Raw genomic sequence first — 25,750 nt, 5'->3', positions numbered from 1 at the left:
TCTAGAATTGCCTGAAAAAAAGACCCAAAATGAGCGATTGCCTAGATCAGGTTAATCTGGGGCATGGCTATGTGGGAGACAACAATGATTATATTTACACACACACACACACACACACACACACACACACACACACATATATATATGTATACCCACACATAAACCCTATTATTTCTTTCTCTCTTGACCACCACATCATAAAATATCTACTTTTTAAAAATAATTTTACTTATTCATCAGTTTCTTACCTATTTTTCTAAGCTAATATATACAGAAATTACATAGACATTCTCTCATATCTAACCCCTCATACATATTGTGATGGAGACTTTATTCAGAACTTGGTTAGGTACATTTAATTCAAATTTTCATATCGTTTCAACATAATAAATTTGTTCCAGCCAACAGTCTTCAACTTTTATATTCTTGGTTGTGAAATGACCTAACACTATCCAAACTGACTGTTATGCCAGTATGGGTTAGTACAAAGGAAAGAAAAATAACAACATTCTTCATGAAACAAACAAAAATCTCAGTTCCTCGCTAGTCAGGAACCATTATTCATTTTGTATTACCTTATTTCCAAAAAGACACTGACGTTCAGATAGCCATTCTGCCTTTCGCATATGACAGAGTTTCATTCATGCCTTCAGGAATTTCAATAATTTCTGATTATTTAAAATCAATTGCTAGTTCTATGGATGCTCTAATAGCCTGACTGGCAATGATTAACAATATAAAACTAAATGAAGATTCACAGTTCAGGCAGTGAAAATGTTCTTTTTTTCTTTTCTTACATTTAAATATAAGCCAGGAAACAATTTACCTTATGTGAGCCGTCATATTGGCATGGATAAAATGGTCCAATTCTTCCTAAATTCATGCTTTTGAGAATAAGTGCTCTTTATCCTGTAGAGAACTTGCAGAGCACACTTCATAGAAATGACAGACCTTTATTATATGAAATGTCGTAATGGCATTTTTTTCTTTAAATCATTTAATATATTGGTAATTGGATCAGGGAATCTGACTCCTTAATGTAAAGTTCTTCGATGCTTTATTCCTGTCTTGTTATTTTGAACACAGTATTGTTAGTCAAATATTTCCTTAGTAGCCAGCCACACTGTTTGCTTGGTGGTATGGCTGCAGTAAACATTCCAAAGTCTGGTTGAGCAAGTTGAGCTGTACTGCAGCTGCTTCTTCCTGGACCTTCCCTAGCTTAGAAGACAGTACCCAGTCACGCCTGTGTGAAAGAGCATGTGCTGATCCTTTTGACACCATAAACTCAGTGACATCTAGATGCAACTACATCACTTGGGACAAGGGAAGAGCACTTCCTTTAATGTTCTACTTCAGGAGAAGTTTTATGACCTATGCAGATGACAGACTTTTCTGGGACTGGCACAACTATTGTTGCTATTACTCTTGTTATGTAAGTGGGCTTTTTAGCTTTGTTTTCAAGTAAATCAGTAGAAAGCCTTCTTTAGTGTGTCCTTTTGTTTTAACACTAAAGGGGTGACTAGGTTTTTGACAACTGGACACAAGCTAGAGTCTGTTATAAAGAGGAAGAGTCAATTTAGAAAATCTTCAGTAGGGTTGGCTTGTAAGCAAGCTAGCAAAGAGGATTCCTCTGCAGTCTCTGCATCAGTTCTTGCCTCTAGGTTCTTGTTGAGACCCTTCCATGAATTCTTTGAGTGTGAGACAAAATAAAACCTTTCCACTCCGAGTTGCTTTTGTTCCTGGGTATTTTTTTGTCACAGCAAAAGAAAACACTAAAACCACTTTTAGAAACACTAAAAGTCTGTTTATAGACTTATTACATCTTTTTTTTATAGTTTCATGCATTTTGTTTTCTCATGCAAAAAATAAATAAATGTTCATTTTAAAAGTCTTGGTATGAGTGGTCACTTTTTGACTACTGTAAATCTTTCTCATAATAGAACAGGTTCGGATGCTGACATGGAGATGGGACAATTAAAGTGGTAGGTGGCAATAGGAGTGGGGAAGATAGTGGCAGTGACAGCAAGAGCAGCAGTAAAATGAGAAGGCAGAAATGCTCCAGAAAGAAGCCATGGGAAGAAATAAAGTACAGTTAATGAAGACAGAAGATGACAGATATATAGAGAAGGTGGGGTAAGGCATGAAGCCAAGGATAATGATGAAAGGTAGGAGACTATAAAGAACCACGGACAAGTAATTGTGAGCTGTGTTTCCTAGAGGAGTTCAAAGGCATATCAAAGCCTTAAAGGCCAATGGTCTCTAAACTTAGGCTCAATAACTATAACAGCAATTTCATTCAATGATCCAGAGTCCCACTGCCCTTTACTTCAGATTTATAATAAGAGGCACCAGAAGAGCTAAGACTCCAACCCTGTAGGCTTTCAAATGTTGCTTGCCAATTCTTCACACTTCTGCTGGAAGCCTTATCAATGGGTACCAAGAACATGGGTCACTGATACTTATCAACAAAGCAATAGTCTTCATCTTTAGTACTAATATTGTAAGCCTTTGTTTTCTTAAGTCTAGAATAATAAGCCCCTAGCTCTCAGGACTCAGTGCAGTAAGCCTCTGGATATGTCAATTTAACCTTTAAGCATTGAAGGGTCCTTTAAGTAGGAGCCAAAGAGCTAATCCTGTCCGGTCAGGATATCTGTCCATATATCAAGGCAGAGAACAGGATCTGAGCCTGTTATATGGGAACAGTGTAGATCACCTCAGAGATAAATTTCCTACTTAAAATGCAAAGCAAAGGAAAGCTGGAGAATCAGAGAAAACACTTGCTGTACTTGCTGCCTATTAGCTTGGCTTGTATATCAGAACCTCTCATCTGAATCCATTTAAATTTTCTGTTATACAAAAACAAAATTATTGCAAAGTTATCTATCTTGAGAATGAATATGTATAGAGTCTTATGATAAAGAGAAGACTCAGTCATATTATACAATTTAGAGAGAAGAATTTTATAAGCATATATATAGCTGTATAGTATATAATGCATTATATATAATATATAATTTTCATAATACCTATGGAAGAAAAGAGGTCAAGAAAGAAAAGACTTTGCCATTTAGCCTGCTGAAGTGTATTTGTAGGATTCATAACTGCAAACGGTGTCACACACTGATATGTAGTTAGTCTTGTTTACTGCATACAAAAGATAGTCTCTGAGGAACCTCTGTAATAATGCTAGAAGGATGCTGTAATTAACCCAGATTAATTACCTCTATACCAAGCAAACCACTCTGGAACTGGCATGTGGCATAGCTGCCAAGCACACGTTATAATAAGGTCAGAATGAGCAATTTCTAACATTTTGCCTATGGTCTATAAACCCTTAATGGAGCCAAATGTCATTTATCTACACAGTCCTACAGTCAGGGTCATGACAAGTGCAATTCTACAAAGCTATTCCTTTACTAGTAATTTTGATCTTTATCCTATTCATTATTTATATGTCTTCCATGAACTGAAAACCCATAGTCATGAGAGCTAGCCTACTCCAAAATATAAAGTAAGTCCTTCCCAGCACCCTTCACACACACACACACACACACACACACACACACACACACACACACACACAGAGGGGGGTGGAGAGAGAGAAAGAGAGAGGGAGAGAGAGAGAGAGAGAGAGAGAGAGAGAGAACTCAATTTTCTCCACTCAAAACCTGTTAAGGAAGCAGTATTTGGAAATCAGCATAGAGCCAGATCTGATTCAGTGCTCTTCTCTGATATTTAATATTTTTATTTTAAAACAATCATGAGTGTTATTTTCCAATTCCGAGAAGGGTTTGGTATGATTTTATTCACAACATGTTTTGATGGAATGCTTTGCTTTGGATGGGAATCTATTACCTCCTGTTTTTCTTTATTCATCAGAGTTTTAATGAATCTCTAAAACATGAATCTGCACTGAACTAGATCCATTACCTTTATGTATTCTTGTACCTATGTTCACTTCCTAGGAATATACGGAATAGCATCATTGGGCTCATTCTCTTTCACAAAAGGAAAGACACTGCATGGCTATGTATGTGAGGCCCCTGACTTAAAATGTATCCTATACTCTGCGTCTTTATGAGAACTGTCCCTGACATTGTTTTGATATCATTGTTTGATTTACAGGATGGTGATCTCCAGCAAGAGAAGTTTTGGTCTCCAGTAATCCTTTCTAGATTACAAAAGAGTTCAATTGACATATTTCATTGAGTATATTTTCCATGGATATGATTAATACACAATTCGGAGCTATTTACTCCTTCAAGCCTTTCTCTTCACATCCAGAAGTCTATAAATATTTTATAAATAAGGCAACTCAAACTAAAGGTAATCTTTCAGAATTGAATTTACCACAACTGAAAATATAGAGCATGCTATACTATCATCTGACTATTACAAATCTATCAAAATGGCACCAGTTGTGAATGATTATATTGCACAGTCAACTAATAATGTCTACTTCATGAAATCTCTCAGTTCTTTGCCTTTATAGAGTTCTTGGTTTCACTTACAGTTCTATAGGATTTTGACTTAGGTCTATTATTTAATTGTTAATCCTCTACCTTTCCATTTATTAGATTGAATTTATAGAAGAAGGATCCAGTGAGATGTTGCACACAAAATAGCAACAAGGAGCCAATGTGAAGTACTCAACATTTTATTTTTAGCCTTGTCTTTCTCTGTTGCCTTTTCTCTTCCCATCATTCCAGTGATACAATGTTAAACACTCAGTGGTTAGAGAGACAGACCAGTAATAAGTGGGATCTGCAAATGGTGTGTGTGTATGTGTGTGTGTGTGTGTGTGTGTGTGTGTGTGTGTGTGTGTGTTTTATTTTGGGTTGGGCAAAATGTGGATATGAGGGGACAGAAAGATGAGTAGCACAGTGGTTCATGACATGTAACTAATAAGGAAACAATTTTCAAAAAGAATATGTCATCCTAACATCTCTTACAACAACTTCACTGTGAGTGTGAGTAGTCATCCATTCTTTCAACTTGTCTTTACTTAAGCATGAGGATTCCTGAAAATAGTAGGTGAATCAAATTCATGCTTTATTATTGTGTAACTGCTAGAGGCAAAGTCAGAGGAGTAGAACATGGAAACACACACACACACACACACACACACACACACATTTCTATCCTTGGAGACATTTGTACCAGTGAATAGAATACAGTCTTCAGCTTTTTGTTGTATGTTGGCTTTCAAAGTGAACTGGGAATATTTTATGAGGATGACTTCTAACGTTTATAGGTTTCATTATAAATTCTTCAGGGCCAAGCAGGAAGGGTGGGAAGTTTCCTCCACAAGTCAATGCCTCCATTGTTTGTGTCTGATAAGAAACTTCATACATGTTCACTAGTTCCAACAAACTCCATCAAATATAATCAGGATACACCTACACACACACACACACACACACACACACACACACACACACATCTGGAGAGAGAGAGAGAGAGAGAGAGAGAGAGAGAGAGAGAGAGAGCTAGTTTCTTGGGCAGAAGGATGTTTTGTTTTCCCTCTTTTCCTTTTCCTACTTAATTAGCTAAACTTCAGGTAAAGTGATTCCAGGGAACTAGGGACATAATTTAAAGCTCTAGAGAAGGCCAGACATTGGCTTATTACAACAGGCCAAATCAAAGCAACTGAATCAATTAAAGCTAAAAACAGACCATATTCTGCTAAATGTACTTTAATTGGTAGAGAATGTAGAGTGTGCTTTCGAAATGCCATTTTAATGATCCCGTTGAGAAAAGCACTCATTTGAACTTAAAAATTTGTTCACCCACTGGCTTTCGCTTTTTATTGAACAGCTACTATTCTGAGCAGTTTGGCTGGTGAGAACGTTATGGATGTGGGAGTTAGCAAAGTGGGTTTGACTTATCTTTTTCTAAATCAGCCAGTGCTGATTTATAGCTTTCCTAAAGTCTATGACCTGTTCTCTGTAAAATGGATGTGGGCTTTCCAAAGGCTTAATTACAATAATTGGCAACAAAGCAATACAACAAATAGCAGGTATTTAATAAATGGAGCAAATAGTGAGGTTACTAGGGATACATTCACTGACTATTTGGCTCATATTATTTTGTTGAATATATTAATATACTTCACAGAAAAACAAGTAAATAATTGGGGGGGATATTTTCAAATTGTTATCAAATTGTTTCTATATATCAACACACATATGTATATTCATTCATGAATGTATATTTCCCTATATATTGAATATATAATGGTTTATATTTATATATGATATATATCATATGTAATTATATTAATATATGTCTAAGTAACATATAATAATACATTACAAAATATTAATGCATAATATAATATATTAAAGTGTTGCAGATCAATAATCTTGGCATATATGGATAAACAAAATGTATATATTAATACATATTTAAAATATAAATATATATTTATAAACATGTATCACTATTGTGAAATAAATACATAAATATTTTCAAAAGATACCACAGAAACCAGTTTTACATAGTCTAAATTAATAAAATGTTAATTTTAAAGATTCGAAATTTCCTCAAATACTACTATGAAATTGCTGAGTCTAAGTTAACATAAACTAAATGTTATGAGTGATTAAATTTCTTACAAATTGATTTATCACAGACCTTGAACATTTTTGTGGGTTTCATCCCTATCTTTTTTGATAGTTAACCAAAATAGCAGTATGCTTGTTCACAGTACTAGAACTATTCCTTTAATACTCAGTTGATATACTCTTCTATCATGTAGTTATACCTAGCATATAAAAAAATCTTTCATGGCCCTTCACCAAATCACAAAAGTAAAGAATTTGAGGAGTATAGAAAAATATACTTGCTTCTGATGTCTAACTTTTAAACATATCCAAGTATATGAAAGTAAGTCTTAGGAAACTATGGTATATTAATGTAAGAGTATTTTGTACTATCCATAATTATTAAGATGATGTAGAAAAGCAAGTTCCCATAATTATAAAGTAGTATAAAACACCAAGTTTCTATATCTACCTGTTATTATCTAGTTTTGCTCAGGACTATTCCAGCCTTATTTTAGAAGTAGCAGTCTCCTGTGTCAGAATCCTGCTTTCCTTTCCAGTACTTAATTTACACATAGATTTATAATGATTCAGGTAAGAATCTGCCATAATCATTGAATTTAAATGGACATTTTTGTTAGGAAGGAAAAACTAAGTGAGGCCATACCTTTTGCTTTCCCTAGACACCTATACACTGTACCTCCAAATATCCCAGGGCCATGTTATGGGAGATCAAATCTGATTTGGACATGCTTGTTGACAGTGATAGAAAAACATCTGAGACCGTAATGTCTGTGTCTCATAGTGTTTCCCAGGAAGCACTCCTGTGTCTCTAATGGATATCTAAATTGAGTATCCTCACATTAGGTAAACGTCACTGCCTCTGAACCTGCTAATACAGGAGTTAACTGGCCACATGGCAAATCAGTTTGAGTTTGTCTTATAGCTGTTTTGTTTTTGTTTCTGTTTCCTGGAGACAAATTATTAATAGCAAACATAAAAATCTGGAAGGAAAAGAAACCTCAGGGAAGATGGAGTTGAAAGTAGTTAAGAAAGGCAAAGCAACACGCTGTTAGGAACAGTTAAATGGCAGCCAGTCTCGGGCCACCCTCCATCCTTGTCTGTATCTAAGACCTGCCTCAGCCTAGGACACTGCCTTGCAAATATTTGTTTTCTTTTAATGTTTCCCTGCCTTGCTCAGTATTAGGATCTCTCTCTCTCTCTTTCTCTCTCTGTCTCATAAAATGGACTGTGTATCCAGGCAATCCATATTCACTGCTCTCTAGATTGCGCAAACACAGACTTTCTTTATTTTGGACTTTGTTTTCAGAGTCTCGCCAAGTATGAACAGAGCCCCATTCTATTCCAGGTCCTCAGACTACTCCTGGAACACTGTGGTCATCTAAACTGTCAGTTTCTTGAGGCTGCAATACTGCAGTCTCCATCATTCTCAGTTTCTGGGTTAATGCTGCTCTTAGTGGGACTAGGCTGTCTGTAATTCTTAGGTATGTCGTAATTTCAGGATATAGTGCCTTACTTCAATCTAGCAGAAAGACCATTCACGGCAGTCTGTGAAAACTCGAACCTAACGTAATAATGAGAATGACTTTCCTTCCTCGTTTTCCCTATCCTATTAACTAGCAGCAAATTGTAGTTACTTCCACACTGGAGAGAGAATTGTTAATGCAAGGAAGTGGAATTGCCTCACCGGCTTTTAGATTAGTGTGCAACTGCCAGTGGTCTCATAATCCTGGTGAACTCTGGCCACCTACTATGCTATAATCACTCAGGTTCCTAATAGAATGCAACACCAGCAAATTCCATGTGTCATATGATGTCTGGGGGATTCATGGCTGAAAAGCCTCCATCCACAATCCAAGCTTCTCCTAACATAGTGTCTTGTTTTGTAAAATGGAAAGTATTCTGTATTAAAATTTTGATAAAACTATAGGTAATATGAAAGAAAAACCATTTTATATGTAATACTTCGTGGGATCTCAAAGGAGGGATTTATTATAATGAGAGTCAAGGATTGGCTAAATGACTCAGCAGGTTAACAGAAGTTCCTGAGAAAGAAGACAACTGAGTTCACCTCTGGGACCTATGTGGTAGAAAGAGAAAAGGGAAAAAAATGGTTCCAAGAAACTGTCCTCTGACCTCAGAATGCAAACCATAACTTGTATACTTGTATGGGGTTACACACACACACACACACACACACACACACACACACACACACACACAGAGAGAGAGAGAGAGAGAGAGAGAGAGAGAGAGAGAGAGAGAGAGACAGAGAGACAGAGAGAGAGAGAGAGAGAAAGTAAATTTTAAGAATGTACAAGTATGTGCTTTTGCGCACACAAGGTAGACCAATATTTCTTAAGAAATACTTTTAAGAAGCCTACTTGCTTTTAAAATAACATTTTACAGCTTCCTAGCACTCAGAAGTCTTCACCATGACCTTGTCCCAGCTGATTGTTTCCACACACTGCCCCCTATTCTCATGGCTCTGTGACTTCTGTCAATCTCCCCTCATTTTGGCCCTTTTGGAAACTAAGCCCTCGAACTTGTATCCCAATTTCATCTTGTATTTATATTCACACTTATTTGTGTAACCACTGTACTTTATAAATCTCAGCTTACAAGACACTGAAAGAAGCTGAACTCTTTAAGAGCCTCAGTCAGAGAATGATCAGATTTGAATCCAAGGCAAAATGATCTGAAGCTTCGTTCACTTTTCTCTTGTTGTTGTCACTGTAAATAGCAAGCTCATGATATGTTTGCTTTTGATATTAACTTGTGGGATACATTTTAGCAGTATAAGTAAATATACTTATATGCTCAATTTTTCATATCTAGTCACATAATGTGCTTGCTCTAACTCTATGTCTTTTGAAGAAACCTGCTTCAGTTGCAATAATTACCTTTTAGAAAATAAAGTGTCAGGTAGTGGTATACTGTGATTCAACTTGGAAGTTGGAAGTCAGAGATTCATGACTTCAAGGTCATCTTTGACTATACAGCACATAGGAGACCAATGTGGGATGGATGAGACTGTCTCAAACACAAAACTCGAACACACACACACACACACACACACACACACACATGCATCCATCCATGCATGCACATTCACACACATAAAATCAACAACTAGATTAAAAAAGGACTTTCAAATACCATACAGAATATTGCAATTGTACTGTTCATCAAAATATTTTATAATGAAATGTATCATGAAAGCAGATCTTTTGTGAGTATCTGATAGTTTCCTATGTGAGTGGGTGAAGAAGCATAAATAGAATGGCAATATTTGTCTCAAAGAACTAAAGTAGATAATAAATATGTGGATAAAAATGAGCCTTGATAAGTGGCAGTTGCTCAACAGATTACATCAATTGAAGTCAAATGACGTGGGTTGAAGCTCTCCCATCTTTAGTCATTAGATGGGTACTTATGGACAAGCCGTTTAACTTGTCGGTGACCTTTCCCATCTGTAAAAGAATAATAGCAATAAGTTTTTCACACGAATGTGATGAGTTTTCAATGAGTTACTTTAGAGAAGAACAGTTAGGATAATGGGGGTACATGAAAGCATTTAAAATAAAATATTAGTTGTTAGCCATTTAAGGAACAAAGTGATTTGGCCAGAGCATCATCTGCACACTTCACATACAGGTGTCTCCACACACACATACACACATGGAGAGAGAGAGAGAGAGAGAGAGAGAGAGAGAGAGAGAGAGAGAGAGAGAGAGAGAGAGGAGAAGGGGGAGGAAGAGGGGAGAGGGGAGAGGGGGGGGAGAGAGAGAGAGAGAGAGAGAGAGAGAGAGAGAGAGAGAGAGAATGTTCACCACTAAAGTATCCTCATGGTGGTCAGAAAACTTGCAAAAGTATGCTCTTTTCTTTCATCATGAGGACCCCAGGGCTTGATCTCCATTGGAAGGATTGCCAGCAAGCACCCTCACCAACCTGTGTAGCCATTTTGCATCCCAAGCATGATTTAATGATTCTAAATTCTGAGATGTATAAGTATCACACATACTCATTACATATGTTCAGCATTTGTAGATACCATTTTGTAACCTCTTTTGCTTCTCTTGATATTTCCACGTTTCAAACCTATTATCACTATTTTCGGTGACTTTCTTAAGAAGATGCTAAAATGTTTTAGACTCTAAGTAAATACTCAGGGGAAACAGCAATGGTATGGACATTTGATAAGGAGATTGTATGGAAGGAAGATAGACACTATTTTATTGTGGTTGTTTGAAAGAACTAGAGACCATTTCTGAGAACTTCAGGGCAGTCTACTAACCATAGATATCCCTTGAAGGAGTAATAGCTTAAGCCTCCTTCTGTTGTCTGTGCTGAATTTCATGAATAGACCAATTGCCAATCAAGCTGGATAAAATATGACTTAGAGACTTATGAGGAACACCCACAGGGGTATAAAATGATCATATATATGGAAGAAACCTATAATTCCCATTTTTACTTGCACAACAAAACAACAATAATGAAAACACAACAACAGCACAGGTGTGGTTAGAAGGCTCACACAGAAGCATAGAATTGAAATGTATTAACTGCAAACATATCCTATGCACAAAATACAGCAACAATCAACCTAATATATTCTCTGTGTCTTAGGAGTCTGAGCTGACCATTGAGCTTTCCATAATTGCTCTAGGCCACTGACCAGTGACTAGAGGACCCATATAAGACTTAATCTTTCATTATGCATAAGGTCCCAGGTGGAAAATATCAACAGAAATCTATCTTTGTTCTTTGGAAAACTGCTATATGACTTGTTTCTCCCATACAGGTAAAAACTTTGTACTAATAGAAGAATCTTACCTGTAGCCCTCTGATTCACATTAAGTTCTACTACTTTTCCATCCAAATACCCAATAGTGACAGTTTGTACTACTCTCACAGGAGGCACAGATATAAAACTTTGGCAGCATTCATATGATACTAACTCTAACAGTTTCTGAGATGTGATGACATCAAGGCTTCACCTAGATTTCAAAGGCCGATACAAGTAGCTATCTGTACCCTCTAACATGTAGTCACATTAAAAGACTATAACAGGGGTGTTGCCACTGCAGGGACCCTCCAATACAGCCATACCCAGCACAGCCATGGAGGTAAGACTGACCCTCAAATCCAAACAGATAGAACCAATAAAATACTTCTGCCTGGCGATCAACCATATAAACCACATGCAGCAAAAGTAAAGAGATGTAAACACAGCATTGTTGAAGCGCTAGGAGCTCCATTGTGTATCTGGGATGTCTGGCTACCTTTATGTCAACTTGATACAAGCTACAATTATTCTGAAAGAGGGAACCTTGACTGAGAAAATGTCTCCACCAAATTGGCTTGTGGGTAAGTTTGTAGTGAGTTTTCTTGATTAATGACTGATATGCTGGGATTCCACTCATTAAGACCAGCCTCTTGCCTGGGCTGGAGTACTGAGTTGCTATTTTTAAAAAAAGATACTGAACAAGCCATGAGGAGCAAGCTGGTATCCAGCACTCCTCCAAGGCCTCTTATCTGTTCCAGTCATGACTTTTCTCAATGATGGACTATAAGGTATATGAAGAAATAAGTCCTTTCCTTCCAAAATTGATTTTGGTTATGGTGTTCTATTGCAGCAAGAGAAACCTTAACTACAAATGTTGGGTATCAAGGAAAACGTATCCTTAAGTATGAGAATATAATATTTGCCCTATAGAGCTTTTGACTTACTTAAGACCATCATTCTTTCTCGTCACTTACCCTTGTAATTGAAAGGTTTATTCTATGTTTGTCTTTTCATTGTATGTAGATGTACATAGCATGTTTGATGTTGCAAATTCATGGTCCTACAATCATGAAGGTTATTTGAATGAGCCTTCTAACTTAGATATTAAAGTTGATACTGGAATAATTTGAGAAATTCTAAGAATAGAATGCTGTATTTTGAGTGTTTATATTTATCTAAAATTCAGTTAAAATCTAATGTGGGGTCTTTAGACATTATATATATCTTACTTGTGTATAAGGTCCCATATCTTTTCTTCATCATATATTGTAGTTGGCACACAGAATAGTATCATTAAAGTGACTTAAAGCCTTAATATTGAGCTAGAAGTAAATAAAGAACTCTATGAGGAAAGCCCTTTCGTTGTATATTCAGTTTGCATTAGAGGCTTTAGAGTGAAAGAATGCATACTTAACAGAGTGTAGAACCATAAGTTAATGAAACACTAGAAGAATTTATTAAGAAACAAACTCATTCTTTTGAAGGATTGTGAACTAAATATGAAAAGTAGTCAATTAGTGTCAAAAAAAAAAAACAAACCATTGTTGGGTCTGTCTTTTGCCGAACCACATGTTGAAAAATAAAACCAAAGGCATACAGAATACTGAACATATCTGTATAAAAATACATGGTGTACAAATCAGTATTTTCTGCTTTACACATTCCTTACTTCTACCCCACATAATAAACAGAGGTATGTCCCTTGTTTAAAGGAGAATTAAGGGAATCAAAGGGCCTCATTATTTATGATGGTGAGTTGGGAAGTACTACCACACATTCACATGTTTTCTGATGTCCTCTGGCTTTTACATTACCTGAAAATAGCATATCTGCTTTACATTCTTTCTTGTGTGTGTGTGTGTGTGTGTGTGTGTGTGTGTGTGTGTGTGTGTGTGTGTCTGAATAGTGTCTGGCTGTGAGTCTCTGCATCTTTGTTCCCCTATGCTGCCAGAGTGAGTTTTTCTGATGATGACTGGTAAGGTTCTGATCTATGAATGTAGTAGACTATCATTAGGAGTCTTTAAAAACAGCCATTAGTATTTGAGTTTTCACCATAGCTCTTTGGGCTATCTAGTGTCTGACTTTTCACTCAGCAGTGCTAGATGTGGGTTCCTTTTCGTGGAGTTAGATCAAATTGGAATTTGGTTGGAAATGCTCGTATATTCTGCTCCACTGTAGTCCTAACACATTTTGCAAACAGGACAGAAGATCGTTAAAAGTTTTCATGGCTGAGTTGGTGGCCATATTTCACTTTCAGTAGCTTGAAGAGTATCTTCTAATGACATAGACTAGAACACAGAGTTAAGGGGTCGATGTAGGCAGCAGCTGGACTTCTCCATATCAAGTGAGTTGTGTGGGTGTTGTCTTTAGCAATGGAGCTGTACAGTTAGTTTGAACAGAGCAACCTTTTGTTTAGTGATGCCCTGGGTTGTTTGTTGATTTACATGGGACTCCTCTTCATGAACAACTCAATCAAATGCACTCCAGTCTCACCACTGGAAGGAAGCCCTACTTGGCTAAGGAATTGAGACTCCATATTCCTCATTATTATGTCTTCACCAGAGCTGCTTTCATAGGTTACAGAAACTTTCTTTTGAACTAGGCTTCAACCTCCCCACAAATGCCCCTCCAATTCCAGCCCTCTCTTTATCCCATATTCTATCCTTCCACCCTCACTTTCAGTCCCTAGTCTGCTCCATAAAATCCAAATCTTTCTCCCTCCTCTTCTATGGGATTCCTTGAACTCTGTGGGGGAAGAGATTGATGGAGACCTCCAATTTTGACTTATCTGCATAGTATCTTGCAGTAGGTTTCTGCATCTGTTTCAATCCATTGCAGGAGGAAGCCTCAGATGATGACTGAATAAAGCACTGATCTCTGAGTATAGCAGAATATTCTTAGGAATGGAGGACACCAGGAGAACAAGGCCCTCTAAATCAACTAAGCATGGCACATATGAGCTCACAGAGACTGAAGGAGCAAGTACAGAGCCTGTATGGTTCTGGATCAGGTCCTTTGTATGTATTCTATGTCTATTCACTTAGTGTTTTGGGCAGGTAGGGAATGCCTGGTTGTGAGAACAAGTAGGTCTCCAACTTTTTGTGCCTGCTCTTAGGATTCTTTCCCTTTTGTTAGGTGTCCCTGTTCGACTTCAATAGATTTTTGCTTCATCTTATTATATTTTATTTTGTCATGATTAATTGCTGGCCTGGACTTTGGATTTGAAATTTAAAAAAAAGGAGAAGAGGAAAAATGGAGAGGAGCTGGGAGGAATCAGGGAGGATATAATCAAGATATATTTTATTAGAGAAGAGTGTAGTTTCAATAAAAGTATAAAAGGAAGAAAGACTGCCCCACATGTGGCCCATATATATACAGCCACCAAAAAAAGATAAGATTGATGAAGCTAAGAAGTGTATGCAGATAGGAACCAGATATAGATGTCTTCTAAAAAACACATCCAGAGCATGTCAAATGCAGAGGCAAATGCTAGAAGCAAACCATTGAACTGAGAGTGGGACCCCTATTGGAGGAATTACAGAAAGGATTGAGAGAGCTAAAGGGGCTTGCAACCCCATAAGAAAAATAATGCCAATCAACCAAAGCTCCCAGGGACTAAACCACTACCCAAAGACTATAAATGGACTGACCCACGGCTCCAGCTGCATGTGTAGCAGAGGATGGCCTTGTTGGGCACTAATGGAAGGAGAAGCCCTTGGTCCTGCCAAGGTTGGACCCCAGTATAGGGTGATGCCGGGGGGGGGTGGCAGGAAGGGAGGGTGGATTGGGAAGAGAACACCCTTTAGAGAAGGGGAGTGGGATGTAGGGGGCTTCTGTCTGGGGAATAGGGAAAGGACATAACATTTGAAATGTAAATAAAAAAATCATCCAATAAAAGAAAAAATAAAGAAAAAAGGAAGAAAAAAACAGAAAGACAAAACAAAGAAAGGAAAGAAAGAAAGAAAGAAAGAAAGAAAGGAAGGAAGGAAGGAAGGAAGGAAGGAAGGAAGGAAGGATATTTAGAGTGAGGGAGTTATTGCTCCAATGTTTACACAGCTGGAAATAAAACACAACCTGATTCAGAGGTCCTAGCTCCCTTCTTTGTTATATATCATTCTTGGAATACAGAATTCAATCATCACAGTGATTTAAATGCCTAATCTATACTTAGATTGAAGTAATTAACGCAGACACAGGAGTATTGAAGGACCGGAGTCCTTTCATTATATATTCAGTTGGGGAGGTAGATGAACTTCCAATCTGATACCTTGTAACAGTGAGTTTTCTGTCATGAAGGAATTTCTCATCACTTTCAAAGCAACACATTAATGGAGAAAGAAGGCAGTTTGGCTTCATGGAATGTTTTCAAAGTGAGAATTGGTACTACAACTGCATGTCTACAGGATGCTACCTGGCAACATTCTTTTTAAGTTTGCTTTCAGCTATTAAACAATGACAGTCCCAACTTGAAAACAGTATATTATTTTCAAGCATAAGGTTCTTCAAGGACCAGCTTCTGTTCTACAAATATATGTTGTTCCCAAGAAATATCTCTGCTGATCGTGCAGAGCAGAGCAGGATTTCATTACATTCCCCCTGGGTTGGGCAGAGCTGACTGATCTCTAAGCTCCAGCCCTGACACTTTCACCTTGCATTGCAGAAAGTAGACATTAGGAAGTCAGTTTTGCAGAGTTTTATAAGTTCAGACCAGGATGCTTCTTTCAGAAGTAGAAACTGCCTAAAATTTAAAGATGATAATTTTTATTTTATGTATTTGTCTATTTATATATTTTACATATTATTTTTATATATTTGTTAAACAGTGGTTTATATTTTTAATTATTTGTATGTGGGGCTGGGGAAATACTTCCAGAGGCCAGAAGAGGGAGCTGGTAGCTACCTGAGTGGTAACTATGGAGCTAGCATTGGAGGAAGCTGCAATACATTTAACATGAATAGTTCTACGATCTGAACTCAGATCTTCTGCAAGAACAGTACTATGCCACTACTCCACTCACAATTTTATATCTATATCTATATCTATATCTATATCTATATCTATATCTATATCTATCTATCTATCTATCATCTATCTATCTATCTATCTATGTCATTAAGTTCTGATGTAAATATTGTTTGTCTTAATCAAGGCTCAGTATTGGACCAAATGCCTCAGATAGACATGGCCCTGCTTGTAAATTACTACACATCTTAGCTGACCCTTATCCCCGTAACCATCTTATCATCACAACTTGATGATCATGAGGAGAATTCTTAGAATGTGCTCTGGCATCTATAATATAGGTCACCATCATATCTTGACACGGCACGCTTTGGTGAGGAATACTAGATTCAATGAAAATAAATGTTCACCTTCAAATGCAATATAGTATCAATCTGTAATCCTTGAGTTCATTGTGTGGAGATCATTTAAGGTTTTTATTATGTGCTATTCTCCCCTTTGGGCTAATGTGTCCTTTTTAATCCTCTATATTTAAATTATTTTCCTCATTCCTATTAAAAGATGATATAGTGTAAAATGTTACATTTTCACTATCTTAATTAATTGGACACATTTATGGTTAGGGAAAATTTGTTCTTAAGAGGTTTCTCCAGCATCTCATGGCTCAAGGAAGGGAAGATGTCTTTGTTGTCTTTTTAAATCTTTACTATTTTTTATGTATATTGAATTTAGTTTTTTTTTATCTAACTGAACTAAAGAATAACACCATAGACAAGTGTCTTCACCATCCATCAAGCTTCTTCACAGTTGGCTAAGTTCATTTCCAAATCCAAACACTTAGGCATTTCCACTAAGCCTCACACTTCACTCCAAGACAAAGGGAGAGCATAGTAAAGCTCCTTGACTCTCAAGGAGTTCAGCATCTGTACACGGAGACAGATGCTTGATTGGGATTCTGTGTGATATATCTTCTGAGACAGCTGTGGGAAGCAGGGCATGAGAGCACAGACTGCAGCCACCTAGACAGAGGAGCTTGAAAGGGCCAGTACAGCTTTCTGCAAATATACCAATGAATAACTTAACAAAGAGACAAGAAAGACCTCGAAAGAACTTCCTAGCTGTAGTCCAAGCAGAAACCCACTACAAGCAAAAGCTCACTACATGCAATAATTTTACATGCATCCTTCCTTTCTATTTCACTGTGCTTATGATAATACTAATTCTTTTTCATTTATTTCAGAGGCTGAAAGTAATTATTTACCAGCTGATCTTCTGAAATGTCTCAAGGAATAGGGAATGTTGGCTGTTCATTAGCTAATTTTATATCCGTAAAATTGGTGAAAAGAGTTTGAGATGCGGTTTGGAGTTTCACGTTGAAAAATAACATGCTTGATTTACTGCGTTTTGAGGACAAGCATCTTTAAATCTCAGTCTATGTGTGACAGCTTTCTGAAGGTCCCACAGGCTGAAGGGAAACACTTTTTGTGTGTATGTTTGTAAGATTCCACTAAGGCTCTCTCTGTCTCTTTTTGTCTCAGCTTCTCCCTCTCCTCTCTGAAGTCATACATTTTTACTCTATCTTGAAGGGGAAACATCCTTTCAAACTCCTCAATTCATAATTTAAGAAGTTTTGTTAGATCAAAAGGAAAGAAAGAATGAACAGAAGCATAGTGCGTGAAAAGCTTTAATATTTGAGTGACCGCACTATCTGGGGCAGTCTTTCTGCAGGCCACTATGCAGCACAGGCAGGAAAAAAAAATTGAATCCAGAGTGATTTGCTCAAGGTTGCTCAATGTGAATCAGAAAGATTGGGCATTTCAATGCGAGGCAGAGCTGACATCTTTCTTCCCTAAAAAGGTGTTTTTATATGTGATTGGTTTCAATCCCAAAAAAGTAAACACAATCATAGTGCATACATTTCAAGCTGCTTTTTCTTAAGAAGTGTTGGGAGACAGCAAGGAAAAAAGAAGTTTGCTACATAATACCAATACAAAGAGGGCCGTGAACACGAAATGGTGGGCAGAGGGAGGTGAGTGTGACCTTTTCTGGATGGTTACTGAAGGTAGGAAGATAATACATAGGGGGGTGATATGGGTAGAGAACAAGGAAAGTAAGATTTGCAGACATCCCCTATTCTGGGACTTCTAGAACTTTCTTAAGTTCTTTTAGCCTTACATTCTCATGAGCTCAAAGTTTCTCCTCACTTTTTCTAGCTACCCTCATCAAACCCCATAACCATTATTCATAACCTCTTAGTTAAAATTCCAGTATGCAGAGCTGAATGGGATTGCATTTAGAACATCCTATGAGTGAACTGGAAAGTTGCTTGAAAGCCCATTCAACAAGCTTTGCTATAAAACTCAATTTTTCTATTAAGTAGCTAATAGGAATTATGGGAATAAATGTGTTCTTTCTACAAAGTGAGAAAATTTTACTTCCTTATAACACATTTTTTTCTTCAGCCCTATCATAACTCTAAACATGATAGATCAACATATGCCACTGTGGAAACTGTGAAAATGGCAGAAGCAGGAAGGTATCTCTGGTTCCTCTTATACCATTCCTCTGAAGCCTCTCATAAAACAGAGGTCTTATCCTTTCACTGCAGCCAGGGGATGTTAACAGTACCAGGGCTTCAGAAGACACTAAAAAAACAGAGGTTGTTAAGATCCCCAATGTATGGACACAGAACCCTTTTCTCTCTACAATTATATGGAGAACCATCCATAAAAATGCACATCTTTGCATCTTCCCGGACCTTTGAATCTTCATGTCCAAAGGCTCTTGTGATGCATGGATTTTCACTCCAGACATTTTTGTACTATTCTTTTGTTAATCTGCCTCTTTTGGGAAGAGTGTCAACTATGATACTTGTGAACAAATAAATCTTTTTCCTCCCAGTTCTTTCATTTACCTCAGGATGTTTCATCCTGGTAAACATTATTCCTAAAGTCCTATGCTTTTCTTTTCTTGTAGACTATCAATCCCTAACTATTATAAGGTCCATGTGGTGATTTTCATGTGCTTTCATTCACCCCATGTGTCAATGGTTTCCAATAATGGGACTGAATTATAAAACTTCTTTGGCAGAAAAGACCTTCATTTGAAAGTGGAGTTCCCATTGTATATCATCATAAAAGCCCCTACATAGGACTGTCAAGTTTCCCAGCAGAAGGGTGCTTTTTCCCATCCGTATTTATCTTCTTTTTATATTCAACATCATTTGAATGGTCAAATGAATTTTGTAGAAAAGTAGAGATATTCTGAGACTAGAAAATTCTCATTAGAAATGCTGTAATTAGAGTCTGGGTGAGTAGAGTTTCTAGTGGAGGTACAAGCATAATTTTAGGAAGGTGATCTGAAGATCCAGGTGAGAAACTGTAGAACTTGAGGCTAAGCACAAGCATCTGAGTAAATTATAAAAGCTAGGGTTGTAGCTAAGCTCACAAATTACTGTGGCTTCCGTCTTAATTGCTGCTTCCTTTGGATTTAACCCAGTATGAAGTTGCCCAGAAAGATAATCATTCTTGCACGTTGAGGTTCTCTCAACTCCAATGGTTTCATAAGAACAGGAGAGCCAAGGCAGAAGAGCAGCTAGGGATATGACGTAGCTCATTGAATAAGTGGGGAGTAAAAGAAGATTTTTGGAAGATTTTCAGAATAGCAAAAAGCGCTTGCAGCTTTCAGGGGCTTCAAATCCCCTCAAGTAAGAAATATGCCTTAGCATCATTTGAAAGCACATGCTAGTAAGAAAAGGCTGAAGAAGTAACATCCGTTACCTGATACACAACAGCTATACAACAACTTTGATAGACTGGAATTATTGTCTTCATTTAGTAAAACAAAAATCTTGAGTATGGGGAGGTTCAGTGATTCATTCAAGTCCATAGTGAAGGGCATAACATCATCTTTGATCTAAGTCTTTGTGGATTCCTGACCTCACTCTTCTCATTTGGTCTCCATTTCTCTTGATCTTATAAATTGACAAATATCTGTAGCATATTTTATTCATTTTAATGGGACATACACGAAGAGCACTCTCTAAAGACTCAAGCTTCAAGAAGAACTTACATTGGTGAGAAGAAAAATTTAGGTGTAGATATAAGCAGTTTATAGTCCCAAAGTTTATTCAGTGGGAATAATTCAGTGGTAATATTCTATAACAAACTTCTTATGTGTCTGGAGATCTAGAAATTGGCTTAGAGTGTTGAAGACCATTCAAAACAAATAAGTCTTATTAAACTTAATTTGGGAAGAGAATAAGTTATGGGGCATGTCACATATAAGAAGAATGGAGTGGGAAAGTTAAATGTGTAATTAGTGCTCATCCTGGACAAGAGTGCAGTTACATCACTCAATGAAATTCAGAAAGAAAGCATAACACCTTCCTTTCTTTTCACATCTGAAATGTCACCAGCAGGAAGCTAAATTTTATTACATGCCTTCCTCACAGAGGGAAACAGAAACAGGCCAATTATGACTAGAAAGTCCTGTTAATTATAGGTGATATACTGACTCTGTAAATGTAAACACGAGAATATGTGTGACTCCTAGAAACCATCAATTGCAATGTTTTTGCCCAACCTAATTTCTCTTAGTCTATGCTACTGAGTGGAAATCCTCAGGACTGTATATCTACTTGATACATCTGCATTCTTCTTCAGTTTTGAAAATGTTTCACTACCATGATGCTTAATGCATACATAATACTCCACTATATCTGATAGTACCATTATTTAACATGTTCTGAATTACAGGGTAATCAACTTTTGCCCTCAATATTTCATTACATAATGTCACAGTACGAAGTTGCTGATAACATTTAGTACTCATTTTGATTACTTTTCATCAGAATGCTTTCATTATAAATTGAATAAATAGTTCATCAGGCTTAAACCCTGTTAAGACTTCATCCATATATTTCTTAATGACTTAAAATAATAGTCATACAGTTCATATGAGAAAACTGATTTGAAAACAGAACCAATAAGGCCACACTGAAAGCTTCCTCTGGAATACAGATCCCATCACGAAGTCATTCCTTATAAACACTACTTATTATTCTGAACCTGAGCAATCCAGCCACGCAATCCTTGATCCAGAATTAACTTTAAAGCATGTCTTGTATCTTGACTGCTTTTGCTTAACAGAGTACAGATACCTTCAGGGCATGTCTTCCTTAAAAGGAAAAAAAGACTTTGAGATCTCAACCTCCCGAGGTCTCTCTCCAGAGGTCCAAAAATCAATCTCTAAACAATCCAAGCTTAATCTGATTGTCTCACAATCTCATCTTTACTTTGAAATATCCTGTCTAATATCTACCCCCAAAATGCCCATGCATCTTCTGCATATCTGATTGTCACCTCTCTTGACTGAATATGGAGACCCAAAGCCTGAAAATGGGTACTGTTCTACTCTGTTGAAGCCATTGCAATAGTCTGGCTGAACAGGGCAAGCCTTTAATACAGGAATCCAGATTTGCTGCATGTATGTCCATCACATTATGTTTGGGTTGAATGTGTAGGTGTGAACAGTAGCACTCCACGTCGCTTACCTTTAGCAGCTTTGTCTGTCCAGCAGTCGCTCCAGTGGGATTTCTGACTTATCTAGGAGAAAAATAATGGCATGTGAATAAAAAGGAGGATGTGTGGCCTAAATCTTTCAAACACAGAGTTTCTCACTAAAAACTATTATCAGATTTTTTCATAATTCAGAAAAGAACAAAAATGCACTATATGAAAACAGTGTTTCTATCTTAAACTCCACCTATAGAATTGAAACCCATATGAAGTCTAAATTCAGAGCTGGCCAGCAAAATGAAGAAAGAAACATTTCAAAGTCAGTTAATCTCTAGCATTAATTTTCTGAATGCAAAGGACCCCAGCAGTACTCAAGCTCGTTAGCCCAGGGAGGGATCTGGCAAATGAATCCAGTCTAATTACAAAATGCCTTTGAGATAGCAAGTGCAACATCCGTCTGCTCTTCAGTGATTTGACTGCACCAAAGGTGTAACCCATATGTTAATAAGCAACCTTAATTCATGCTGATAGGGAAGTGATGTGTCTAATCCTGCCTGTAATCATATACTCAGGTATAAAAGCTTTCTGTAGTATGAACGATTACTGAAAATGCTACGATGCAACAAGATTTCATATTTTAAAAATCATCCAAAATGACTAATGTTTACCATATTCATTATCTTTTCAATAAATGCATAATTATATATTATTAGTATGCTTTGTTATTTTTCTTTATGAAAGGATACAGAGCTAGAGTTTTCTGCCAAGACATTGTGGCTGCATTAAGATACCAAAGACTCTATTATGACCTAAGATTATTATTATTTTAATATCTTAGGAATGCTAGCCATTAAGATGTGAATTCTCAATCATAAAGTTCAAATGAAGAAAATCTTATCATTTGTGTGTTTTAATTATGTGTGTAAGCCTTTTGTTCAAATATATACAACTGCAACCTAATCCTAACCCAATACTATCTCATATTTTATGCAACAATACAAAGGAAGATGTTTTGTGAATTATTAGTTATAAAGTCAGTGAAATGCTCCAATCAGAAATCAATATTCATTAAAATCATAGAAGATGAATTAGAATAGGAACTTCCATTAAAAATGGACAAAGTATTCTTGAATTTGCAAAACACTTTGTTTTAGTTATAATACTTCTAGGTTGACATTTCCCACACCTCCAGCATAGCATTTCTCACACAAATTGTTGATAACTAATTTAGATATTTTATGATGAGTCTTAAAGTTAGATGCATCATCAAATTTTGCTTCTAGATCCCAATTCACATTTACATACAATCTTCAAGTAAATGTAAAATTATCATCTTAAAATTATTCATACTAATAATGATTTCCTAATACTCTTCTTTGGGTTTTGCCAAACTTGAGCTAAACCAGGTACTTTGGTCAATGGTCCTGGAACATGTTACATATAATTCTTATCACAGTACCTATCATGTAACATTATGGACAATAGTTTAGGATCCTCTTTAATATGAATATAAGCAAAGTATTCTTGCCACGTCACATATGAGACAGAAACAAGTCATGAGGATTTTACCATCCACTGCTCAAAAAGGGTACTGAAGTGATTCAAACTTAAACTGTACCTCCTCTTTTCTTTGTCAACCCCCACTTTCACTTTAACCTAGTCCTTTTGTTTCCTGATTAGTTTTTAGAACTATCAGTTGCAGAATTGGAATAATTGATAGAGAATAGAGAACCAGGACCCTCTAAGTTAAAGACAATAGGATTAAGAACAGGGCCAAGGCAGGTGATGTAATTGGGGGTTAAAAAATACAGAGGGAAGAGAAAGAATACTGTACTGGTTCAAGGTAAAACAAATGTAGGGCTTAGTGACAGCAGAAGAGCAAAACAGAGGAAATAATGGAAGGGGTTTTTAGGGCTGGGAAAGGGTACAAGGGAAGAGGTAGCTTTTGGGTAACTGAGTAGAAAACCCTCAGGATAGGAAGGTGATGCCTGATAGGAAAGTAGAGGAAGCATTTAAGGATGTCTACTGGGATCATATCTTGTAATATAGTTCACTTGTCTTCGAGAGACTGATAATGATTTTAAGGTATTAACTGACTTTAAGAGACATGCACATAGATGTGGCTAACGGTTCTTTATACTTAGTGATGTTATAGTTGCTTCTGAATCCCCATCATCCCACACAATGTTTGGTACAAATTTTACTCCTGGTAAGAATTAATTGCATAAAAAGAATGTCTGAACGAGTGAGATGTTGTGGATACCTTCTTTCAGTAGACGATATTAAACTATGAGAATTTAACATACATGTAATCACCTGACACTCAATCATGTATGCACAATGATCTTGTTCATCATTCTTTAATCAAGGATTTTTTAAAATGTTAAAAAAGGGATAATTAAAAAGACAAAATACATCCTGGCAGTAGAGTAGAAGTAGAAAAAAATATCAAGATTCAATTTAGGAAAGATGAAATTTTAATTAATTTAATAAAAAATTAAATTTGAGGCAAATTGTCCAGGATTGAAATTAGAGGACTTGTAAAGACTGCTCTGATGCATCTTGCAATCTGGTAAGAGAGGAAAAGAAAGGCTACAAAGCGATCACACTGCTGTTAGCAGAGGGAAGACAGGTGTTCCAGGATCAAGAAGGGAAAACATCTAACTCTCTCCAACTCTATGCCACGTGTCTGGACGAGAAGACTGCCTTCACAGTATTCATACTTCAAAGATGATTGCAGCTTGCCAGGTAGACAGAAAGGTATGTTTGACAGGTAAAATTGTATACACAGTAAGACTGAGGTAAAAATCAAATCTTAGGTGTTTGTCAATGACAGAGCCTGTAGTCAGGAACAATAGACTGGGTCATATGGAAGCTTGGAAGGTAAGACTGGTGATGAAGGCCATTCACGTAGGGGATGCATAAATAATAGAATGCTATGATATATACACGAATATTCTTGAAATTGAGAGGGAACTCTCTGTCCTGATCTGCCTTTCACACACACACACACACACACACACACACACACACACACACACACGTACACACACATGCACATGTCCAGACACACACACATATATGCATATGCATGCATATGCACACACATGTTCAAGTCTAGACATACACTCCTGATTGTTCACTTGCTCTGCTTTCAAAAAGAGGGTACCTTTGGCACTACAAAAATGAGCCTATAGAAGCAAAGCTCAAGAAAATGTACTCTTAGGACGGGGGAGGGTGTCTTTGTAACTATCCACAGGATAAAGAGGCACAGACGCCACGGGTTCTGAAGGGCTTTTAAGATTTAATATTGATAGTATAGAGTAGGAACTTGAACATAGATGGGAAAAGGAAGGGATGACCCCAACGAAGTGAGGGAGACCAGCAGCTTTGGACTCTTATGAGGTGAGCAAGTGATGGTTGCTTCAGTCCTCTAGATCAGGACCTGTATGTGGTGCCGTCCAGAGATAGAAGATACATTTTGTCCTCAATGTGGTGTACTGAAACACCTGTAAAACATGTAAATCGTTGAACCCATAATAATGTCCCTTACAGAGAGCGCTTAGGGATGTTGATGAAAATTAGACTGTAGCCAAAGACTAGAAATTAAAGATAGAGAAACCTTTGTCATGGGTGGGGTGATAGTTACTGTAACTGGACAGTTACGAACGGGGTTTGAGCATGTGGGGTGTGTGTGTGCTATACATTTAGTGAACAGTTAGTTAAGTCTATGCCAGAATACCATCTTCCACAGAATACAGTGTACCAGGGGAATCTAATCCTAGCAAGTCTACATTTGTGCTTAAAGATTTAGAAAGGGCTGTCAGAGATGTACACATTGTTTGTCCTGTGAGCTTTGTACATAAATGATGACCCAAATCGATGAAAGACTTAATCCAGGCTGATGTGA

The 25,750-nt window shown here is 37.0% G+C and overlaps 1 protein-coding gene across 4 annotated transcripts in view; it reads right to left on the bottom strand.

The window, feature by feature from the left end:
* Tenm4 (teneurin transmembrane protein 4) overlaps positions 1-25,750 on the bottom strand; it is a 2,974,939-nt gene that overhangs the window by 1,751,198 nt on the left and 1,197,991 nt on the right. For all 4 annotated transcript variants that reach the window (XM_039113155.2, XM_039113170.2, XM_063262756.1 and 1 more), the window contains exon 4: positions 21,876-21,927. The gene's annotated coding sequence lies outside the window, so the exon portion shown is untranslated. The remainder of the gene's footprint in view (positions 1-21,875; positions 21,928-25,750) is intronic.

This window comes from Rattus norvegicus, chromosome 1 (genome assembly GCF_036323735.1).
Source record: "Rattus norvegicus strain BN/NHsdMcwi chromosome 1, GRCr8, whole genome shotgun sequence".
In the NCBI taxonomy this organism is placed as follows: domain Eukaryota; kingdom Metazoa; phylum Chordata; class Mammalia; order Rodentia; family Muridae; genus Rattus; species Rattus norvegicus.
This window is presented reverse-complemented; position numbering and strand designations above follow the sequence as displayed.